We start from the raw sequence: 17098 nt of genomic DNA, 5'->3' as shown, positions 1-17098 counted from the left end.
ATCATTTCATCCAGATTATAAAGCCACCTGAATTTTTTATTAGATGAGCAATATCTTCAAAATATGCAAAGTCTAATTAATAAATAATGAATTAGGTGTCTATAAAACATTATATCAGCTCACATCATTAACTGTTCAACTGGGTATTCATAAAACTTTCACTGCTTCTGAGGACAATTTATACATTAGTAAGATGTTTTCAGCTCCCCGAATGCCTGAGTAAGAGCACTGCCAAGGAACCGGGTCAACTAGCGTCTAACCAAGTACCACACTGTGAAAAATGATTGGTCCTTCAGTTCAGTTGCTCAGTCGTGTCCAACTCTTTGTGACCCCGTGGACTGCAGCACACCAGGCCTCCCTGTCCATCACCAACTCCCGGAGTTTACTCAAACTCTTGTCCATCATGCCATCCAACCATCTCATCCTGTCACCCTCTTCTCCCACCTTCAATCTTTCCCAGCATCAGGGTCTTTTCCAATGAGTCAGTTCTTCGCATCAGGTGGCTAAAGTACCTTACATATTTGCAAATTAAAATACCATTATTTCTGGGCACCAGAATATGACACTGGAAAATGAAGCCATGGCTTACTGAGACATAACACCCATGAAATCTGCAAATCAGAGCACAAAATATTTACATGTCTGCCTGTTGCCAGTTCCTCCTGACTCCCTGCTGCCCCGGGCCGTCCTGGTACTTACCCAGGCTTCCTGGAACTGCCCACACCCCCTCATCCTGCCCCAGGCCCTCCTATCCTGCCCCAGGCCTCCCTGATGCCGAACTGAGGCTTGAAATTGGTGGCAAAGACAAGCCTCATTTTTAACAATTATTTGCTACTGCAACAAGACACATACCTGCTCCAAACTTTCTTAAAACAGATGCCAGTAAAAATATGCTTCCAAAACAACCTAGCAACCATAACAGACACCAACAAAAATTGGCCAGAAAAATGTTTTCTGAGATATCCAAATCTTCAGAGTTTGGGTTTTTCTTCATTCAGTGATGGAAACTGCTAAAATGCTCTCCGTCTAAAGGAGCATTAGTCCTTTCCACCGGTTTCACATGAAAAGCACAGAAGTGAAGCGCTGTAAACGGGACGTTTCCGGGTACAAACCAGGATCTCAGATAACAGCGTGAGCCAGGATGGGACCCAGGACCCTTCAGCGCAGTGTGTGCGCCGGGACAAATGCTTCCTCAAGCAACAAAACACAAAGAAACCATCAGGGACGGCCAGCGACTGCGTGAAGAATACGACGTAAAAAGGCCAAGCCCAGCTGCCACGAGGAGGTGCCGAGGGCAAAAGCAAGGTCCCGCGCAGGAACCAAGCGGGGTGGACGCCCAGGTCACCTCCCCGCCCGACCTCTGACCTGCCCCCACCCTCACCCCCTGTACGGGTCCAGCTCGCCGCCCTCGGGGAAGAGCAGGGCTCCTGCTGCTTGTTCTCGCCCACCCGCCCCCCACCCGTGGCAGCAGGAGCCCAGTAAAGCCCACCCGAAGTCTTCATCCCGCACGCACGCTCCTTCCCTCCCTGGCCTGGCGCTCCAGGCCTGGGGTCACGGTTGTCAGGTGCCTAAGAGACTGACTTGGCCTTGCCAGGAGCCAGGAGCTCTGAGCTCAGCCCAGCCATCCCCCCGCCCCCCCACCCTGCAGCATCAGTCTCCACGTGGCTCTCAGCCGGCAGTGGGGCTGTGGCCTGGGACGTCCTGACCGAATGCAGGCGCCTCACGTGGCCCCTCCGTCCGCACGCAGAACCCACCCGTCTCCTCTACTGTCACGGGTGCACACCCATGGAGCTTTTGGTTCCCAGAAGACCCAGAGGACACAGATGGGAGGAAGCCATCTTCATGCCCACTAACCTCCACGGAGACTCCAAAGGACCTCGGCGTGGGGAGCAGACAGTGAGCGAAGCCCGGCAGGCTGCTGGGGCAGAGCTGAGTCTGGTCCCTTCCTGCCGCCGGCTCATACCCGCCGGGTCACCTGCGACCGAAACAGGCACACTAGGAAATGGGAGATCAGAGCAGTGGCCAGGCTGCCTGCCGGGCTTGCTGTGTGAGTACTGATGAATAGCACATACAGCGCTTTCAGACCTCGTGATGTATACGTCGTCCTGATTCCAGCATTCTGGTAGCTGTATTTTAGTAAAATTTGCTCCTTGGAACTCGTATTTTATTTTGTGCATTTTAATGACCATCATTCCAGCAAAGGCACTGGGGTGGGGGGCAGCAGAGGGGCAGGTGAGGGGGTTAGGACTCTGCCCTAAAGCCACCTCGTTCACATCCCACCCGCCCAAGGAGGAAGGCGCCTTCTGGCTTAAGGAAGCTCCAGACGATCGCCCAGAAGGATATCTGCAGGAAAGCAAGTGAGGTTATTATTTCCTTGCTTCTTCTAGAGTTGGAGCCCAAGAGCAAAGGCAGAAGAGAGTCTCCGCCAAGGCCCATTCTCTGAGCCGGAGCGAGCGGGGTGGGCTGGAGGCCCTCCAGCTGCTCTGCCGCCTCCCTGCCATCGCCTGGCCCCGGCCTCCAGCAGGTGCAGCCCAGCCTTCCAGGGCCCCTCACACGCCAGCCGCTCCCTCCCGAGCCTCCCTGTGGCCACCAGCCTGCCTGGTCCCCAGGGCCCTGCTGTCAGCCCCCGCCCCGACAGCCCCCACCATGTCCCTACCTGGCTCTCCCCTCCTGGGGGTGGGCGCCCCCGGCATCACCTGCTGCCTCTGACCAGCAGCTCTCAATGTATCCTGGGCTCCTGCCAGTACCACCCATTCTGGCACGTGCCCCCACAGAGGGCCCTTGAAAGCCATTCCCAGCAAAACCCTGCATTTTCTAGGTCCAGGCACACATGCCAAGCGCCCCAACACGCCTACCGGCCCCTCAGATCCCATCATTGTCTCCTCTGCTGGGGCCACTCAGCCACCTCTCGCCCAGCATCTGCTTCACCAAAGAGCCCGCAGGGCCTTGGGGTGCCACTGCACTTTGGGACCACAGCTCCAGGCGACCCCTGCATCCACGTGGGGCTCGTGCATCCCTGAGAGCTGATCCACACATCATTCCCGAGTGTGGATACCACACAGCAGAGAGGAGGCCCCCATGAGTCCAGCTCTGCAGCTGGAAACCAGCGCTTGTCCTCACTCATGGAAATCTCCAAACACATCTCCAAACATGGTCATACCCACAAACAGCTGCCAAGACCCAAGGCCTCCAGTCTAGAGCGAAGGCGCAGGACCACAGGAGGTAAAACCAGCCGCTCCCCAGCCTCTATGCCCACAGCTGAGAACACGCTGTGAAGACCCGATGCCTGCTCTGACGGTGTTTATGGAAACCAGAATGGAGGTCAGGAGAGTCGCTATCAGATACGACAGCAGCCTCCTCACACCCGCAGCATCACTATTTCCACACGTGTCAGAGGCAGCAGCAGCTGAGGATGAACCACACGGCCCAAACGTGGATCCGCACTGCCCTCCTGGGTCTCCGCTGCAGGCCCAGGGCTGGCCCTGGAGGACTGCAGGGGCCTGGATGTCACGCTGCAGCTCAGGCAGGGCCCCCCCAACCCCTCATCTTTGCGGCATCCACACAGCAGCAGGAACCAGCCGTGACCACACGGAGCTCGTCACAGGGCTCCCGGCCTCCTGCTTGGGGTGCCCTCCAGCCCGCACTTCGTCCTGGGAGCTCAAGCTCCAGCTCCGGGACTATTCGGGTGAATTTTAAGCCAGAAGCGGTCCCTTCCCTGACCTCCGTGGCCTGGTTTCATCCCCAGCCTTGCAGGTGAGTCCGGAAGACACCCTGCTGGATCCACTACCCCCAGGCGCCAGCAGGACACAGCTCCGTCCAGCGTCAGCCCAGGAATCAGGGGCCCAAGCCCTTTCTCTCCAAACTGACGTGTGTTTTTACTCTCCTCCATCTTCCCTGAATCTGAGAGCTACACACACGGGGTCCTCCTTCTTACATGAATGAAGAGTGAGGAAGTAGAAGCACAGGAAGGAACCCAGGAGTCCAGGCAAACCCACCCGGCGGCTCAGCGTTCACGCTGCTCCAACCCTCCGTGTCCAGGCACCTCCATCCTCAGCACGGTACCCGAGGAGGGGCCGGGGGCAGCTCCGGGGGGCGGCCAGCCTGTGGGACCAAGCCCTTGACCTGCAGATCTGACGCTGCTCCAGTGGACAGAGTCAGAACTGAGTTAGCGTATGAAAGGTAAAGAGGATGTTTCATCAGATCCCTGACAAGCTGCTGACATTTTCTCTAACAAAATAATGTTTGAGGCTTGCATTGCAGGTGATGAGGGAGAGCTGAACTGTAATTGAACTGCTTATATTTCTTTTATCTCAGAGCAATTACACCTCAAGTCCACTGAAGCCAACCGCCTAATCAAATCCCACAGCACCTCAATGTCCCTGCAGCCCGACACTGCCCCTCCCCAGAACGGTGCGAAGACTAAAGGAGAATAAGCAGGGAGCTCTATTTCTCTACCCGTCCCCCATGCCCTCCCACAGTTAGATCCCCATCAGGGGACGGAACTATTAATATAAAAGTGTTCCCGGGTCAGAGCTCCATGAAGTACCTTCTAAACTGGGACACAATTATTTCTATCAGAACCAATCCTCAATCCAGACGCAAGAGATCCGTGCTCCCCAAAACCACCCAGTGAAGCCACACGGTCTAAACTGCCCTTGTCGGGGAAAACCAGACACCATTTCGAGGGGTGACTGTGACGCCTATTACGAAAATTAGTTTTCAATATAATACCTTATTAAGTTGCTGTTCCTGCCTGCCTTACAGGAGTCAGAGGCCCACAGGAGTCAGATCAAATTTAGGCAAAGGAATTCTCAAGTTAATTTAGTTTAATTATGAGAGCTGAAAACTACTACTGAGTCTGCCCTGTTAATGAACGATCCTGGTTAATGAATGGTTCTGGTTAAATTGTAGCTCTTTCACCAGGTCCCCTTCTTTACTGCAAACTTCTCAAAAAGCCAGCTAAGCGGAGTCAGAACCCCTCGCTGAACCTGAACCATAAACTACTTTTTGCACATAAAATTTAAATCTCATCATGAAGTTGGACCGCTCTCTCAACGTCAAACACGGTGGAAGGTGGAGAACACCCAGACTCTGCCGCTCGCCCCGGGCCCCGTTCTTCGCCCTCAGCAGCAGCTCCGGGCCAGCAGCCTCTCAGTTACAATCTTCCTGTTGCTTCTGCATCGCCGGCCACGGCCCCAGGTTTCAGGTCTGCCCTCAGGGCTCACCTCCTCCACCCTGCCTTTGCACCTTCGACAATCCAGCTGCATCCAGGCCAGCCCCACCCCACGGGGCCACGCTTACCGGAGATCGTGCCCCACTTGTCTGCATGGACCACGTACACATGCTCCAGGCATGCTCGTCGTCAAATAACAAAACCCACACGTGTTGGAGGCCTGCCTTAGGGCCCACGCTCCTCACACTGCTTCCCCACAGCGCAGGCAGCCTGCACGTCCGTCTCCATCTCACTCCAAGTCCCCCCCCCCGCCGCAGGCTCTCTGGTTCTTCCCCGAGAAGCCCCACTCTGCCCACATGCCCCTGGCTCCCCGAGAGCCTATTCCTGGCCTTGCCACCGCCTCCCTATTGTCCTTGGGCCCCGCGGCCCCGCCAGCCCCCTCCCAGTGCTCCTGCCCCTCAAAGACCTGCTACTCCTCTCCCGTCATCAGCACCCCGGGACCCCTGCCTTAAGCCTCCTCTGACTTCCTCTTCCTGTGACTCATTTACTCCAGGGCTTCAGCCACTGCCCACTGGTTAACAGTTTTCTAAGCGGCTTCTGCTGCCTCAGACACCTCCACTTCAATGTCTGGCAGACACGAATTTTAACACATCCCTAACAGACACGTCTCTCCTCTCCTGTAAATCTCCTTGGAAAGCATCAGCCTGGAGTCACTCTTGTGAATTCCCTGTCCCTGACCCCCTCCCCAAATCATCCAATGATGACATCATATCAACTCCCACCCCCAGTTTGCTTCCATTTCTGCCCATCTGTCCGTCACTGCCCTTCTATCCACTGCACGAGGCCTCTATCATCTCTCAGGGACTTTATCAGGTGGCCTCTTAGCTAAGTTCTATGCACTAGTCTTGTCCCAATCTAATCTCTGCATCCCCACAAAGGTCAAATACCAAGCCAATCTCATCTCTCAGACTTAAAGCCCTCAGGGTCGTTCTAGGCAAACTCCAAAGCACGGGTCCTCAGGCTGCCCCCCAGCCTTGAACCACACGTCCCATCAAGGGAACCCTGCAGCCTTTGGGCGTGGCTCCTGCGTTTCTGAGCTTGGAGCCCCCTTTCTGGTGTCCGCCCTCCTCACTCTGTCCTCACGCCCCTCACTGGTCCGTAAACCTCATCTGAGGTTGCACACGTTCTGGGAAATGGGCTCTGTCTCCCCTTCCCGTCTGAGCTGGGGACCCTGTCCGGGAGTCAGGGGTCCCGAGTGGATCACCAGCATTGCGCTTGGTGTACAGAACTTGCTCCAGGTCTTACCTTCCTCTCTCACTAGGCCTTGAATTTTGAGCGTGGATTCTTTGTGTTTCTAGCTCATGGCTTCAGGCCTGACACCCAGTAGTTGTTGGGTGAAGCCTCTTGAATGGGTGTTGCTGGTGTGCAGAGTGTGGAGGTCACTGCAGCCCCCGGATGTGGGAGCAGAGACAGGACCCCCCTCCCCATTCTGTGCGTTTCTCCCTCAGAGCTGACCCATTAGCAGAATTATCTTTACCCAGGAAGTGCCTGGCCACTAGAGCTCATGGGCCATATTTGGCACTGAGTTGACAGCATTGTCTTGATTGAAGCAGCAGTCAGCTAGAGACCCTCAAATGGGGCGTCCTTACAAAGGGCTGCCCTGAGCACAAATCTGAGATTAAGCGGCACTCTGATGCTGGAACAATGATGGTAAATCTTGGAGGGCTGCACGCCGTCTCGAGAGACCACCGGATCCTCAGCCCCCACACCTGCTCCTTCCCGAAGTCCCTCCGCCAGAGGCTGAGCCTGGGGCCTGAGTCGCAGCCCCGCCTTCTCCCACAGCGAAGGCTCACCGGTCACTCCTCACAGCGGACCTCGGCACGCCCGGGGTGAAAGCATCCTGGGCCGAGAAGGAACCAACACAGTGCCACTCTCAGCTTTGAGAACATGAGCAAACATCACGACGGCTGCATGGCAAACCCTTTTGCAAGTCGATGGTCCCAAAGCTCTGCCTTCAGCAAAGTTGCAGGAGGCCCTACCCGAGTCTCGATGGTATAGATCACTGAAAATAGTTTCAATGATTGATCACCGTGTGATTACTGGCACGCACCCGGAAGGAGATAGAAATACTGCATGCTGTTGCCACAACAAAGTTGCTTCCATTTCTATGATGAGTTTACACTAACAAGTAGCTTGGCAAATATATCCATAAAAACAGAATCGATTTGAGAGGAATGCTATCCCATTCCAGCAGTGAGTAACAGTCATCTACAAATACGTAACTAAATAGAAAACCAATACTGTCTCCATCACGTCTATAAACTTCCGACCACTGTGTTGAATAATTATTAATATTTCCTTTAGGTGATTGTGTGCTGTGTGCTTAGTTGCTCAGTTTTGTCCGACTCTTGCAACCCCATAGACTGCAGTCTGCCAGGCTCCTCTGTCCATGGGATTCTCCAGGCAAGAATACTGGAGTGGGTTGCCATTTCCTTCTCCAGGGGATCTTCCCGACCCAGGAATTTCCTGTATTGCAGGCAGACTCTTTACCAACTGAGCTATGTTGCTTCTTTAAGTGATTAATATTTATTAAATTTTATAATTTGTTTTGATAGACTATGTCCTTACAATAATTATACCAATAAATCCAGAAGAAATCAGAGCTTTACGAACATAAAATTTTCCCGATTATTTTAAGCATAGAGAATTTTTTTTCTTAAAAGAAGCATGATAAGATAATGGACCAAAAAAATAAAACACGTTATATAACATTAGGCTAAATTCCTATTGGGAAGAGAAATAGAGACAGAAATTTAAGGGGAAAAATAATATTTAACTTCTGGCTGTTAAGGAAAAAATAGTTATCATGTATTTTTAGATGGATAGTGCCATGTACCAAATTGCTATAGTACTTAGGCTCATATGATCCATTTTAATTTTTAAAGACCAGTATATATCAATATGGTGGAAACTACTTCTTTGCAACTATCTGAACTGATGGAAAGAGGCAGAAGTCATCTTGAAAGGTGCAAAAGGGAGCGTTGTTGTGTGATGCTCTGTAGGGGTGCCCAGGAGAAGAAACTTGACAGCTAGGTATTCTGTGACTGCCTGGGGTCCCTCTGGGCACTGGGGAGTGTGAACAAAGGCAGACACACCCAGCCTACAGGTGGGAAGGCCAGAGCCTGGGAAAGGGAATGACTAGCTCAGGAACAAGGGCGTTCGGGGGCCTGCACTGAGGCCTTAGAGTCTGGGGGAAGGCTCCGTGCAGACGAACCCTTGCGCGCTGGGTGGCAGAGTGAGTCCTGGACAGTCTCCAGGCAGGGCAGATGCTGAACAGAATGCCAGAGATGGGAAGCCTGGGGTGTACCGAGCCCAGGGTTACAGGAGGGGCAGGCGTGGCCAGCGTCCAGGGCTGGGCTGGAGAGGCCAGGTGGTGGGCGCCCCCGGGGGTCTTAACAGAGCAGAGCATCAGGACCCAGTGTGGATTTGGAGGCCGCTCTGACTGCCGCAGGAAGACCGGAGGCAGGAGCTCAGCTGGGAAACATCACACGGTGCAGGGGAAAAGACAACACGGATAACGAGGCCTGGAGGAACTGACAGCCCACCGTCAAGGGAGGTGCTGGCGTGCGGACAGAACAGTCAGGCGGCCCCCAGCCAGCGGTGACGCAGCTCTGATTTGCTGAGGACGTCCCAGGGCCCAGCATACCTGGAGTGACTCCTCTACCCCTCACCACGGTCCCACAGGCAAGGAGGGCTGTTTGTTAATTGCCTACAACCGATGAGGGCCTTTGGCATAGTCAATAAAGCCTTTGACTGTGTGGATCACAATAAACTGTGGAAAATTCTTCAAGAGATGGGAATATCAGACCATCTGACCTGCCTCTTGAGAAACCTATATGCAGGTCAGGAAGCAACAGTTAGAACTGGACATGGAACAACAGACTGGTTCCAAATAGGAAAAGGAGTACATTGTATATTGTCACCCTGCTTGTTTAACTTATATGCAGAGTACATCATGAGAAACGCTGGGCTGGAAGAAACACAAGCTGGAATCAAAATTGCCAGGAGAAATATCAATAACTTTAGATATGCAGAGGACACCACCCTTATGGAAGAAAGTGAAGAAGAACAAAGAGCCTCTTGATGAGAGTGAAAGAGGAGAGTGAAAATGTTGGCTTAAATCTCAACATTCAGAAAACAAAGACCATTGCATCTGGTCCCATCACTTCATGGGAAATAGATGGGGAAACAGTGGAAACAGTGTCAGACTTTATTTTTTGGGGGCTCCAAAATCATGGCAGATGGTGATTGCAGCCATGAAACTAAAAGACACTTACTCCTTGGAAGAAAAGTTATGACCAACCTAGATAGTATATTCAAAAGCAGATATATTACTTTGCCAACAAAGGTCCATTTAGTCAAGACTATGCTTTTTCCTGTGGTCATGTATGGATGTGAGAGTTGGACTGTGAAGAAAGCTGAGTGCCAAAGAATTGATGCTTTTGAACTGTGGTGTTGGAGAAGACTCTTGAGAGTCCCTTGGACTGCAAGGACATCCAACCAGTCCATCCTAAAGGAGATCAGTCCTGGGTGTTCATTGGAAAGACTGATGCTGAAGCTGAAACTCCAGTACTTTGGCCACCTCCTGCAATGAGGTGACTCATTGGAAAAGACCCTGATGCTGGGAGGGATTAGGGGCAGGAGGAGAAGGGGACGACAGAGGATGAGATGGCTGGATGGCATCACTGACTTGATGGACATGGGTCTGAGTGAACTCTGGGAGTTGGTGATGGACAGGGAGGCCTGGCGTGCTGCAATTCACAGCGTTGCAAAGAGTCGGACACGACTGAGCAACTGAACTGAACTGATGAGGGGCTTCCCGGGCGGCGAAAGCAGTAAAGAATCTGCCTGTAGGACAGGAGACCCCGGTTCAATCCCTGGGTGGGGAAGAGTCCCTGGAGAAGGGAATGGCAACCCACTCCAGTGTTCTTGCCTGAGAAATCCCATGGACAGAGGAGCCTGGCAGGTTACAGTCCATGGGGTGCCAAAGAGTCAGACCTAACTCAGCAACTAAACCACAACTGATGAGACTCCAAGCATAAAAACTGGGAGGAACCATCTGGGATGTGGGACAGCTAGGCAGAAAGGGTGAGCGTGGCCACCTGTCCTGAGGCCCCATGCAGTGGGCCCAGCCTGCGATCAAAACACAGCTCGCCTTGTAAACCATTGCTGGGGCAGAACCCAAGGGCCAAATGGAAGGTATCTGCAGGCTGGCCTTTCATGGACCTCAGTCCTTGACTTAGTTCTCTCCATCCAAGAGGAAGTTCTTATGAAAAGTGTTGAGATGGGAGAGACCCCGGAGGATCTAGGGCGAATCCCCAATTTTTCACCTTGGAAACTGCAAACTCAGGGAGGCAGTTCACCCAGGCTTACATTGAAGATAAAGGCTCAGCTTGGGCCACGGAGGCCAAGGCGTGGCTTCCAGAAGCAGACAGTTGGTCCCTGAGAACAATCCTGATGGAACCACTTTTTTGGAGTTATTTAGGCAGAGACAGATATGGCTATAGAGATGCGCATGTGTTTGACGGTCCTTTCAAGCCCCATTTTTGCTAAATGCTTATAGGTTACAAAACATCCCCTTCCCTTTTCCTTCATGAGTCTGTGAATTCCAAGTGAACAGCCCACGCTCACCAGAAGTCTCCAGGATGATGCAACGCGATGAAGAGGAGCAAGAGGAGGGCGTCGGAGCCCGCACCTGCGCCCTGGTGACTGACGGGCCCCTGTGTTTCTGTGCCCGCCGCAATGCAGGCTCCTATTCACCCGTGAGGCACGTGGCAGCTGCTAAATGGCTGTCTATGGCAGTTTGGTGAAAACAATAATAATACGTTATAAATCAATGAAAATGAAGTTTTTGCTGTGTTAATCTGATATAGATTTGCTAACATTTGTATGAAATTCAATTCTGTTTGATTGCATCAGCATATGCTTCATTTCTTCCAGCACTATTGATTTTGAAGGTTCTTATCCATATGTCTAAATTATTTCTATTACATCCTTGCATTACTGTTCAGAAATAACCTGGGTAAACAGAAGCCATTTTTTCCCATTTTCTGTTGTTTTTCCCTTTTCTCGTCCTCATGCATTGCTTGGGTCTGTATCTTGAATGGAAAGAGGTACCTTTAGAAGAGCCTTCCTTCCTTCAGGAACAGTTAATGCTGAACTATCGCTTCCATGTGCCAATTTCCATTGTTAACATTTATGATTGTCATTATTGTTATTATTTTCATTGCTATTGTTTTCTGACAGCATCTGTCTGTTATGATGGGTCAAATTTTCAAGGAGGGTTTAAATGATCCTGGAATCCACAGCTACATATTAATCTTCCTGGGGCGGTGGGGAGCGGGGAAAGTGTGTGATTGTGCATCTTACTGAGGCCAATTAATAACCAAAAACGCTGAATTTTCAACACAGAATCAAAAAGGAAAGGAAATCAAAGGGGAAAACGCATGTTGAAGGCCAAGAAAGCAGTGTTAAAAAGCATCCACAGACACAGAAAAGTGAGATCCAGATGTCACGCACCTTCCGGCAACCCAAATATCCTCGGAAGAGCGCCCCGCCCTGGAGAAACAAGGCTGACCACTAGGCCACCATCAAGTCCCCCCTCAAGCGCCCCCTCACAATTGAGTCACGGTGAAGAAAATAGAAGACAACAACTCACTGGTACTCACTGTGGACATCAAAGCCCGCGAGCACCAAGTGAAACAGGCCCTGAAGCCTCTGACGCTGAAGTGGCCGAGGCCAGAGCCCTGGTCAGGCCTGCTGCAGAGAGGAAGGCATGTATGTGTTCAGCTGGTTCCCGACTGGGACGCTTTGGATGTCACCAACAACACTGGGATAATCTAAACTGAGTCCCAGGTGGCGCTAGAGGTAAAGAACCCCCCTGCCAATGCAGGAGACATAAGAGCCATCTGTTTGATCCGGGGTGGGGAAGATCCCCTGGAGGAGAGCACAGCAACCCACTCCAGTATTCTTGTCTGGAGACTCCCATGCACAGAGGAGCCCGGTGGGCTACAGTCCATGGGGTCACAGGGAGTTGGACACAACTGAGCAACAAACAGTATGTGCTGCGTTCAGCTCCTCTGAACTGAGTGCCCCTTGTCACCCTCCATCTGTGGACCCGGGGCGGGGAGGGGGGTGCTTTCTGCCTCCTGTTGCTGCAGGAGGTCCTATCTCCTCTCAGAGACCTGCTTCTGTGCTTGGTATCACCTGGTCGGGGGGGAACGTGAGGGAAAGGGGGAAGTTAACACACTCACTGACGGAAGCTCTTCTACTTGGAAGTGAAACTAAGTCAGCGCTCAGAACACCTCCGAGTCTCCGGTGCCGTGAACGCTGCGCCAGGATTACTTGCCGAGCGCTGGCACTTCTCACTCAAACCTGACCTGCCATCTTTTATACAGCAACCTATATGTTACAAATGAAGCAATTTATTTTAACTGTTAGCAATAGCTTTTAAAATAATGAGGACAAATCACAGTGTTATAAAGAATACAGCAAGCTCACCACAACTCCGAAGGCAAAAGAAACGTTCTCGACCTTGGCAGCTCGTTCCAGCAAGTCCTGCATATAAATCTGTATTTACATGTGAAATAAAATCTGTATCGTGCATCACATGACCTTAAAGCAACATTTTTTTTTTTTATGTCTTCTGAGACAAATTCCACCAGAACATGAGGCGAGGCAGCACACAGCCATTCTTACAAGCAACATAGAAAGCTAGTTTGCCTTTATTTTCTGTTGCATCATCAGGCTTTTTTTCCTCCATGGCCCTTAATTTTTAAATCAGTGCTCTTAGGGAAGAAACAAAAGTAAACACAACTTCAGAAGTCAACCTATGTTCTCTGTACTCTGCAGGACACGAACCAGGCTCTGAGCCCCGCTTCCCGATCAAATTGGACAAATGCAAAGAGGGGGGAGCACTGAAGCCGGGGCTGGAGGGGCCTGGAGGGGCTGGTGGGTCTCAGCCCCACGAGCCTCAGCCCAGACCATCCGGGACCAGTGGTCGGCTCCAGGGGCAGAGTCCACACGCACCCTCAGGGTGTGTTTTGAGGTTAAAGAAGGCATTCCACCCGGGCTGCCTGGAGCCCTGAAACTAAGAGGAAAGCATTTGGAAAACATGTAAATACCTAAGCCGACAAAACACTCATGGAGGTCGCCCCACCTCCTCTGCCAGCCGTGACGATGGCTTTCAAGGGAACCGGGGTGGGGCAACTTGCCTTGATTTCATTTAATGATAAGGCATCAATCTCTGCAAAATGGACAATTTTAGCAAACCACATTCTTAAAAGCATGTGCTAACTTAACTTTACTGAAACTTTACTCCAATTAAAATTAGTTTTATACATAATACTTACATATGCGTATACACATATATATAAAGAGAGAGAGAGACAGAACCAGGGCTTACCAGGATAATAAAAGATCCCTTTAAGTGACTTTAACAGAGGAAATAGAGCTTTAAAAGTAAAGTTTTTTTTTTAATCTAAGAGCATCAAGCTACATTGTTAGATCTAGTTTCAGGAGTTTATTATGCAATGCCTGCAGTTAACAACTGTTTTCGGCTGGGCTCCTGTGCTACAGAGCAGCTTCCCGCCGGCCATCCATCCTACACGTGACAGTGCATTTACAATACTGATAGTGTGTATAAGCGATAGTGTATATATGATAGTGAGTGCATATATGATAGCGAGAGTGTGTGACAGTATATATATGTGGATGCCACCTTCTCCATTTGTCCCACTCTCTCCTTCCCCTACTGTGTCTGCTCTCCACATTTGCATCTCCATTCCTACCCTGCAGATACATTCATCAATACTACTTTTCTAGATTTCATATATATGTGTAAAGCAATTTTCCTCCAATTAAAAAATATATTTAAAAATTAAAAAGCACTTAATTATACTTTTGAAAAAAACAAACAACTATCTTTGATAGTCAAAGGTTGACCCTGAAGACTTTAAGTCCTAACGTTTAAATTAGCCCACGGGGTCACAAAGAGTCAGACACGACTGAGCAATCGAGCACGCCATCCGAACCCTGCCCCCTCCCGACCTCCTGCGCATTTCATATCCTAGAATTAAAGCAAGCACAGGTGGCCTGCAAACACGAGCAGTGTCTTCTGGAAGAGCGTCCACTGAGGACAGGATCGGGGTTTCCAGAAGGAAGACCTATCATCAGACACACGACTCAGCTTTGTGACTGGGATTTGAGATTCTCAGCGGTAAACTGAGGATGCTGATGGTGAGAGCCAGCCGCGAGTGTGCAGGTTGCTGAAGCGCACCCCCGCGGACCTGTGTCCGCAGCTCCCTTGTTGCCCCTGGCCTCCGCCTTCAGTTCTGAGCCCTCGTCACTCCTTGTAGGGCAGCCAGACCCAGGCAGAGTCAAGTCCTTCCCGCATTACTGTTTTCTTTCCTAAAAAGGCTTCCAAAGACCCAGTGCCCTGCTGACCTCTGCCATCACCCTGAGTGGGGTCTTGGCAGCATCTCACGGGCTGGGTGGTGAGTTCTTGGGGCACACCCAAGCCTGGCCATGACCCTGCCCCAAACTCTGTGCCCAGCTTTCCACGTCTCTGCCTGGAGCCCGGGTTCTGCCTGCTCCTCCATAACTGAGGTTGTTTCCTCGGGTTCCTCCTATCGCGCCTTACATTTCACATCTCACGGTCATCAGGAACCCACATCCTTCACTCCTGGGAACACCAGGTGGGCACCTGTGCTGCTCATGACCCCTGGTCCCAACTGCCAAGCAGCTGGGTGAGGGTACATAGCCTATGGGCAAACGAGAGACCCAGAGCCACAAAACACACGGGAACCCAGACCCATGGCTGGAGTCCCGGGGGCCTGTCTCTCATCCCTCTTGCTCCACGTCCACCACCACACGGGAGCCATCAGGCCAGTACAATACCCTCCTTCGGCCTCTGGATTTTGTCAAATCGCGTTAGCCTTGTCAAGAAGCCCGGCTGTGGCAAGGGGCTTCTACATGACAGGGAGGGGCCCTGCACCTACTGCAGGGGGTTCAGTCCCTCGTGCCCTGGAACTGCCTGCCAGGGTCTGCCCAGGGGATGGGGGGGCGGCCGAGGGAAGGTGCTTGCCACCCACACACCCGCCAGGGCTCGCCTGCAAGACTAGAGATGGGCTGAATGCCCTTGGTTGTTGCGTGAGGGGCTGTGTGTGTTATTCTTGTTGTTTGGGGGGGTCTTTTTTTCATTTCAGAAAGAAAATAATAACACAAAGGCTTCTTCGATGCCCGTTTCAAGGGTGTTACAGCCGGCTGCTGGCTGCACCTGTCCATTCGGTCCCAGCAGCTTTAAAGAAGCGTGCTGACGGGTTGCACACTGAGGACGCTTCTCCCTCCACCTCTGCTTTTCTCCAGGGCTCACGGGCACTTTCCGACCTTCTCCCATCCCTCCTCCTCCGTTTTCAATCTTTCTGGCTCTTCCACTGGAATTCGCCCCGCTTGTTGCTCCCAGCAGCCCTGACACGCCGCACATCATCCGAAACCACAGACGACAGGATGCAATAAGCTGGAGAAAGCAGCAATCGGAGAAAGTTCTTCATTCACTCTCGCTCCTAACTCTCTGTCTTCTTATCCTACATAGAAAATAAAAAAATCAATACCACCGCCCAGGGCTTGATAAAAGTGCCGGCCGAGTACAGCAGGCACACTGGATATAGTAAATTAAAGTGATCAAAATTTTCCAGTCAACTCTGCCCACACCCTCTGTAAACTAACAGCCCTGTCGGCCGGGTGTCCATCATGGGAAGCTTTATTTTATCAGGGCCTCTGATTATCTGGAGAATGAACACACACCTGCCCGGGTCGGAAGCCTCAGCATTGGGGTGTGAGGATGCACGCCCGGAGGAAGGTGATGCGGGAGCAGGCGCCCACTTTCCACCAAGACATGCGTGTTGCCCATGGGGCATGGGCTGTGGGCGCCACAGGGAACACACCAACAGGGTGCTTCGTGTTTAGGCTCCTGAGTGCAGGAAGGCAGGGTGCCGGCCGGTGCTGTCCAGATGCAGACCGAAGTGCAGGCTGGAGGCCCAGCTGTGCCCTCGTGTGACTGCATACGAGGAACATGACCTACGGAAGCCCAGTGTCCTCCTGCAAAATAACAGCAAACATGGTAGTAACGGTAACATCACAAGCACAGTCTTGCAGACCTCAGAGTCCCAGGAACAAAGAATAATGCACACAAAACACCTCCATATCACAGGTGCTCACACAAGGTCGGTGTGCACACAGACACACACCCATGCACTTATACACATACTTGCACACGCACGAGTGTACACAAGCATGCATGGACACACATACATATATATACACACACACAAACACATATACACATACACACATGCCTCTATACACACACCCACACACTTATACACATACTTGCACACGCACGAGTATACACAAGCATTCATGGACACACATACATATCCACACACACACAAACACATATACACATACACACACATGCCTCTATACACACACCCACGCACTTATACACATACTTACACACGCATGAGCATACACAAGCATGCATGGACACATGCGTATATACTACACGCATACACATACACACACATACATGCATCTATACACACATGCACACAGGTGCACATACACATGTATGCCCATTAAAACTGAATAGCGTATGCTTTTCATCTCACCAAAAGACAACTGTCCCTCCAGATGGATAAACACTATGCATATTCCTAGTAGATCAAATGATGAAAAAAATCTGTTAGCACCCTTCACATACAATCTACCGACACAGGAGTAAAGATTAGACTTCACTCTGGAGCACAGTTCGCAGTAACGGGACCCAAGCCTCAGGTCGCCTCCAGGAGGGCGGAGGGCTGTCCA

Source organism: Ovis canadensis, chromosome 23 (assembly GCF_042477335.2).
Source record: "Ovis canadensis isolate MfBH-ARS-UI-01 breed Bighorn chromosome 23, ARS-UI_OviCan_v2, whole genome shotgun sequence".
In the NCBI taxonomy this organism is placed as follows: Eukaryota; Metazoa; Chordata; class Mammalia; order Artiodactyla; family Bovidae; genus Ovis; species Ovis canadensis.
This window is presented reverse-complemented; position numbering follows the sequence as displayed.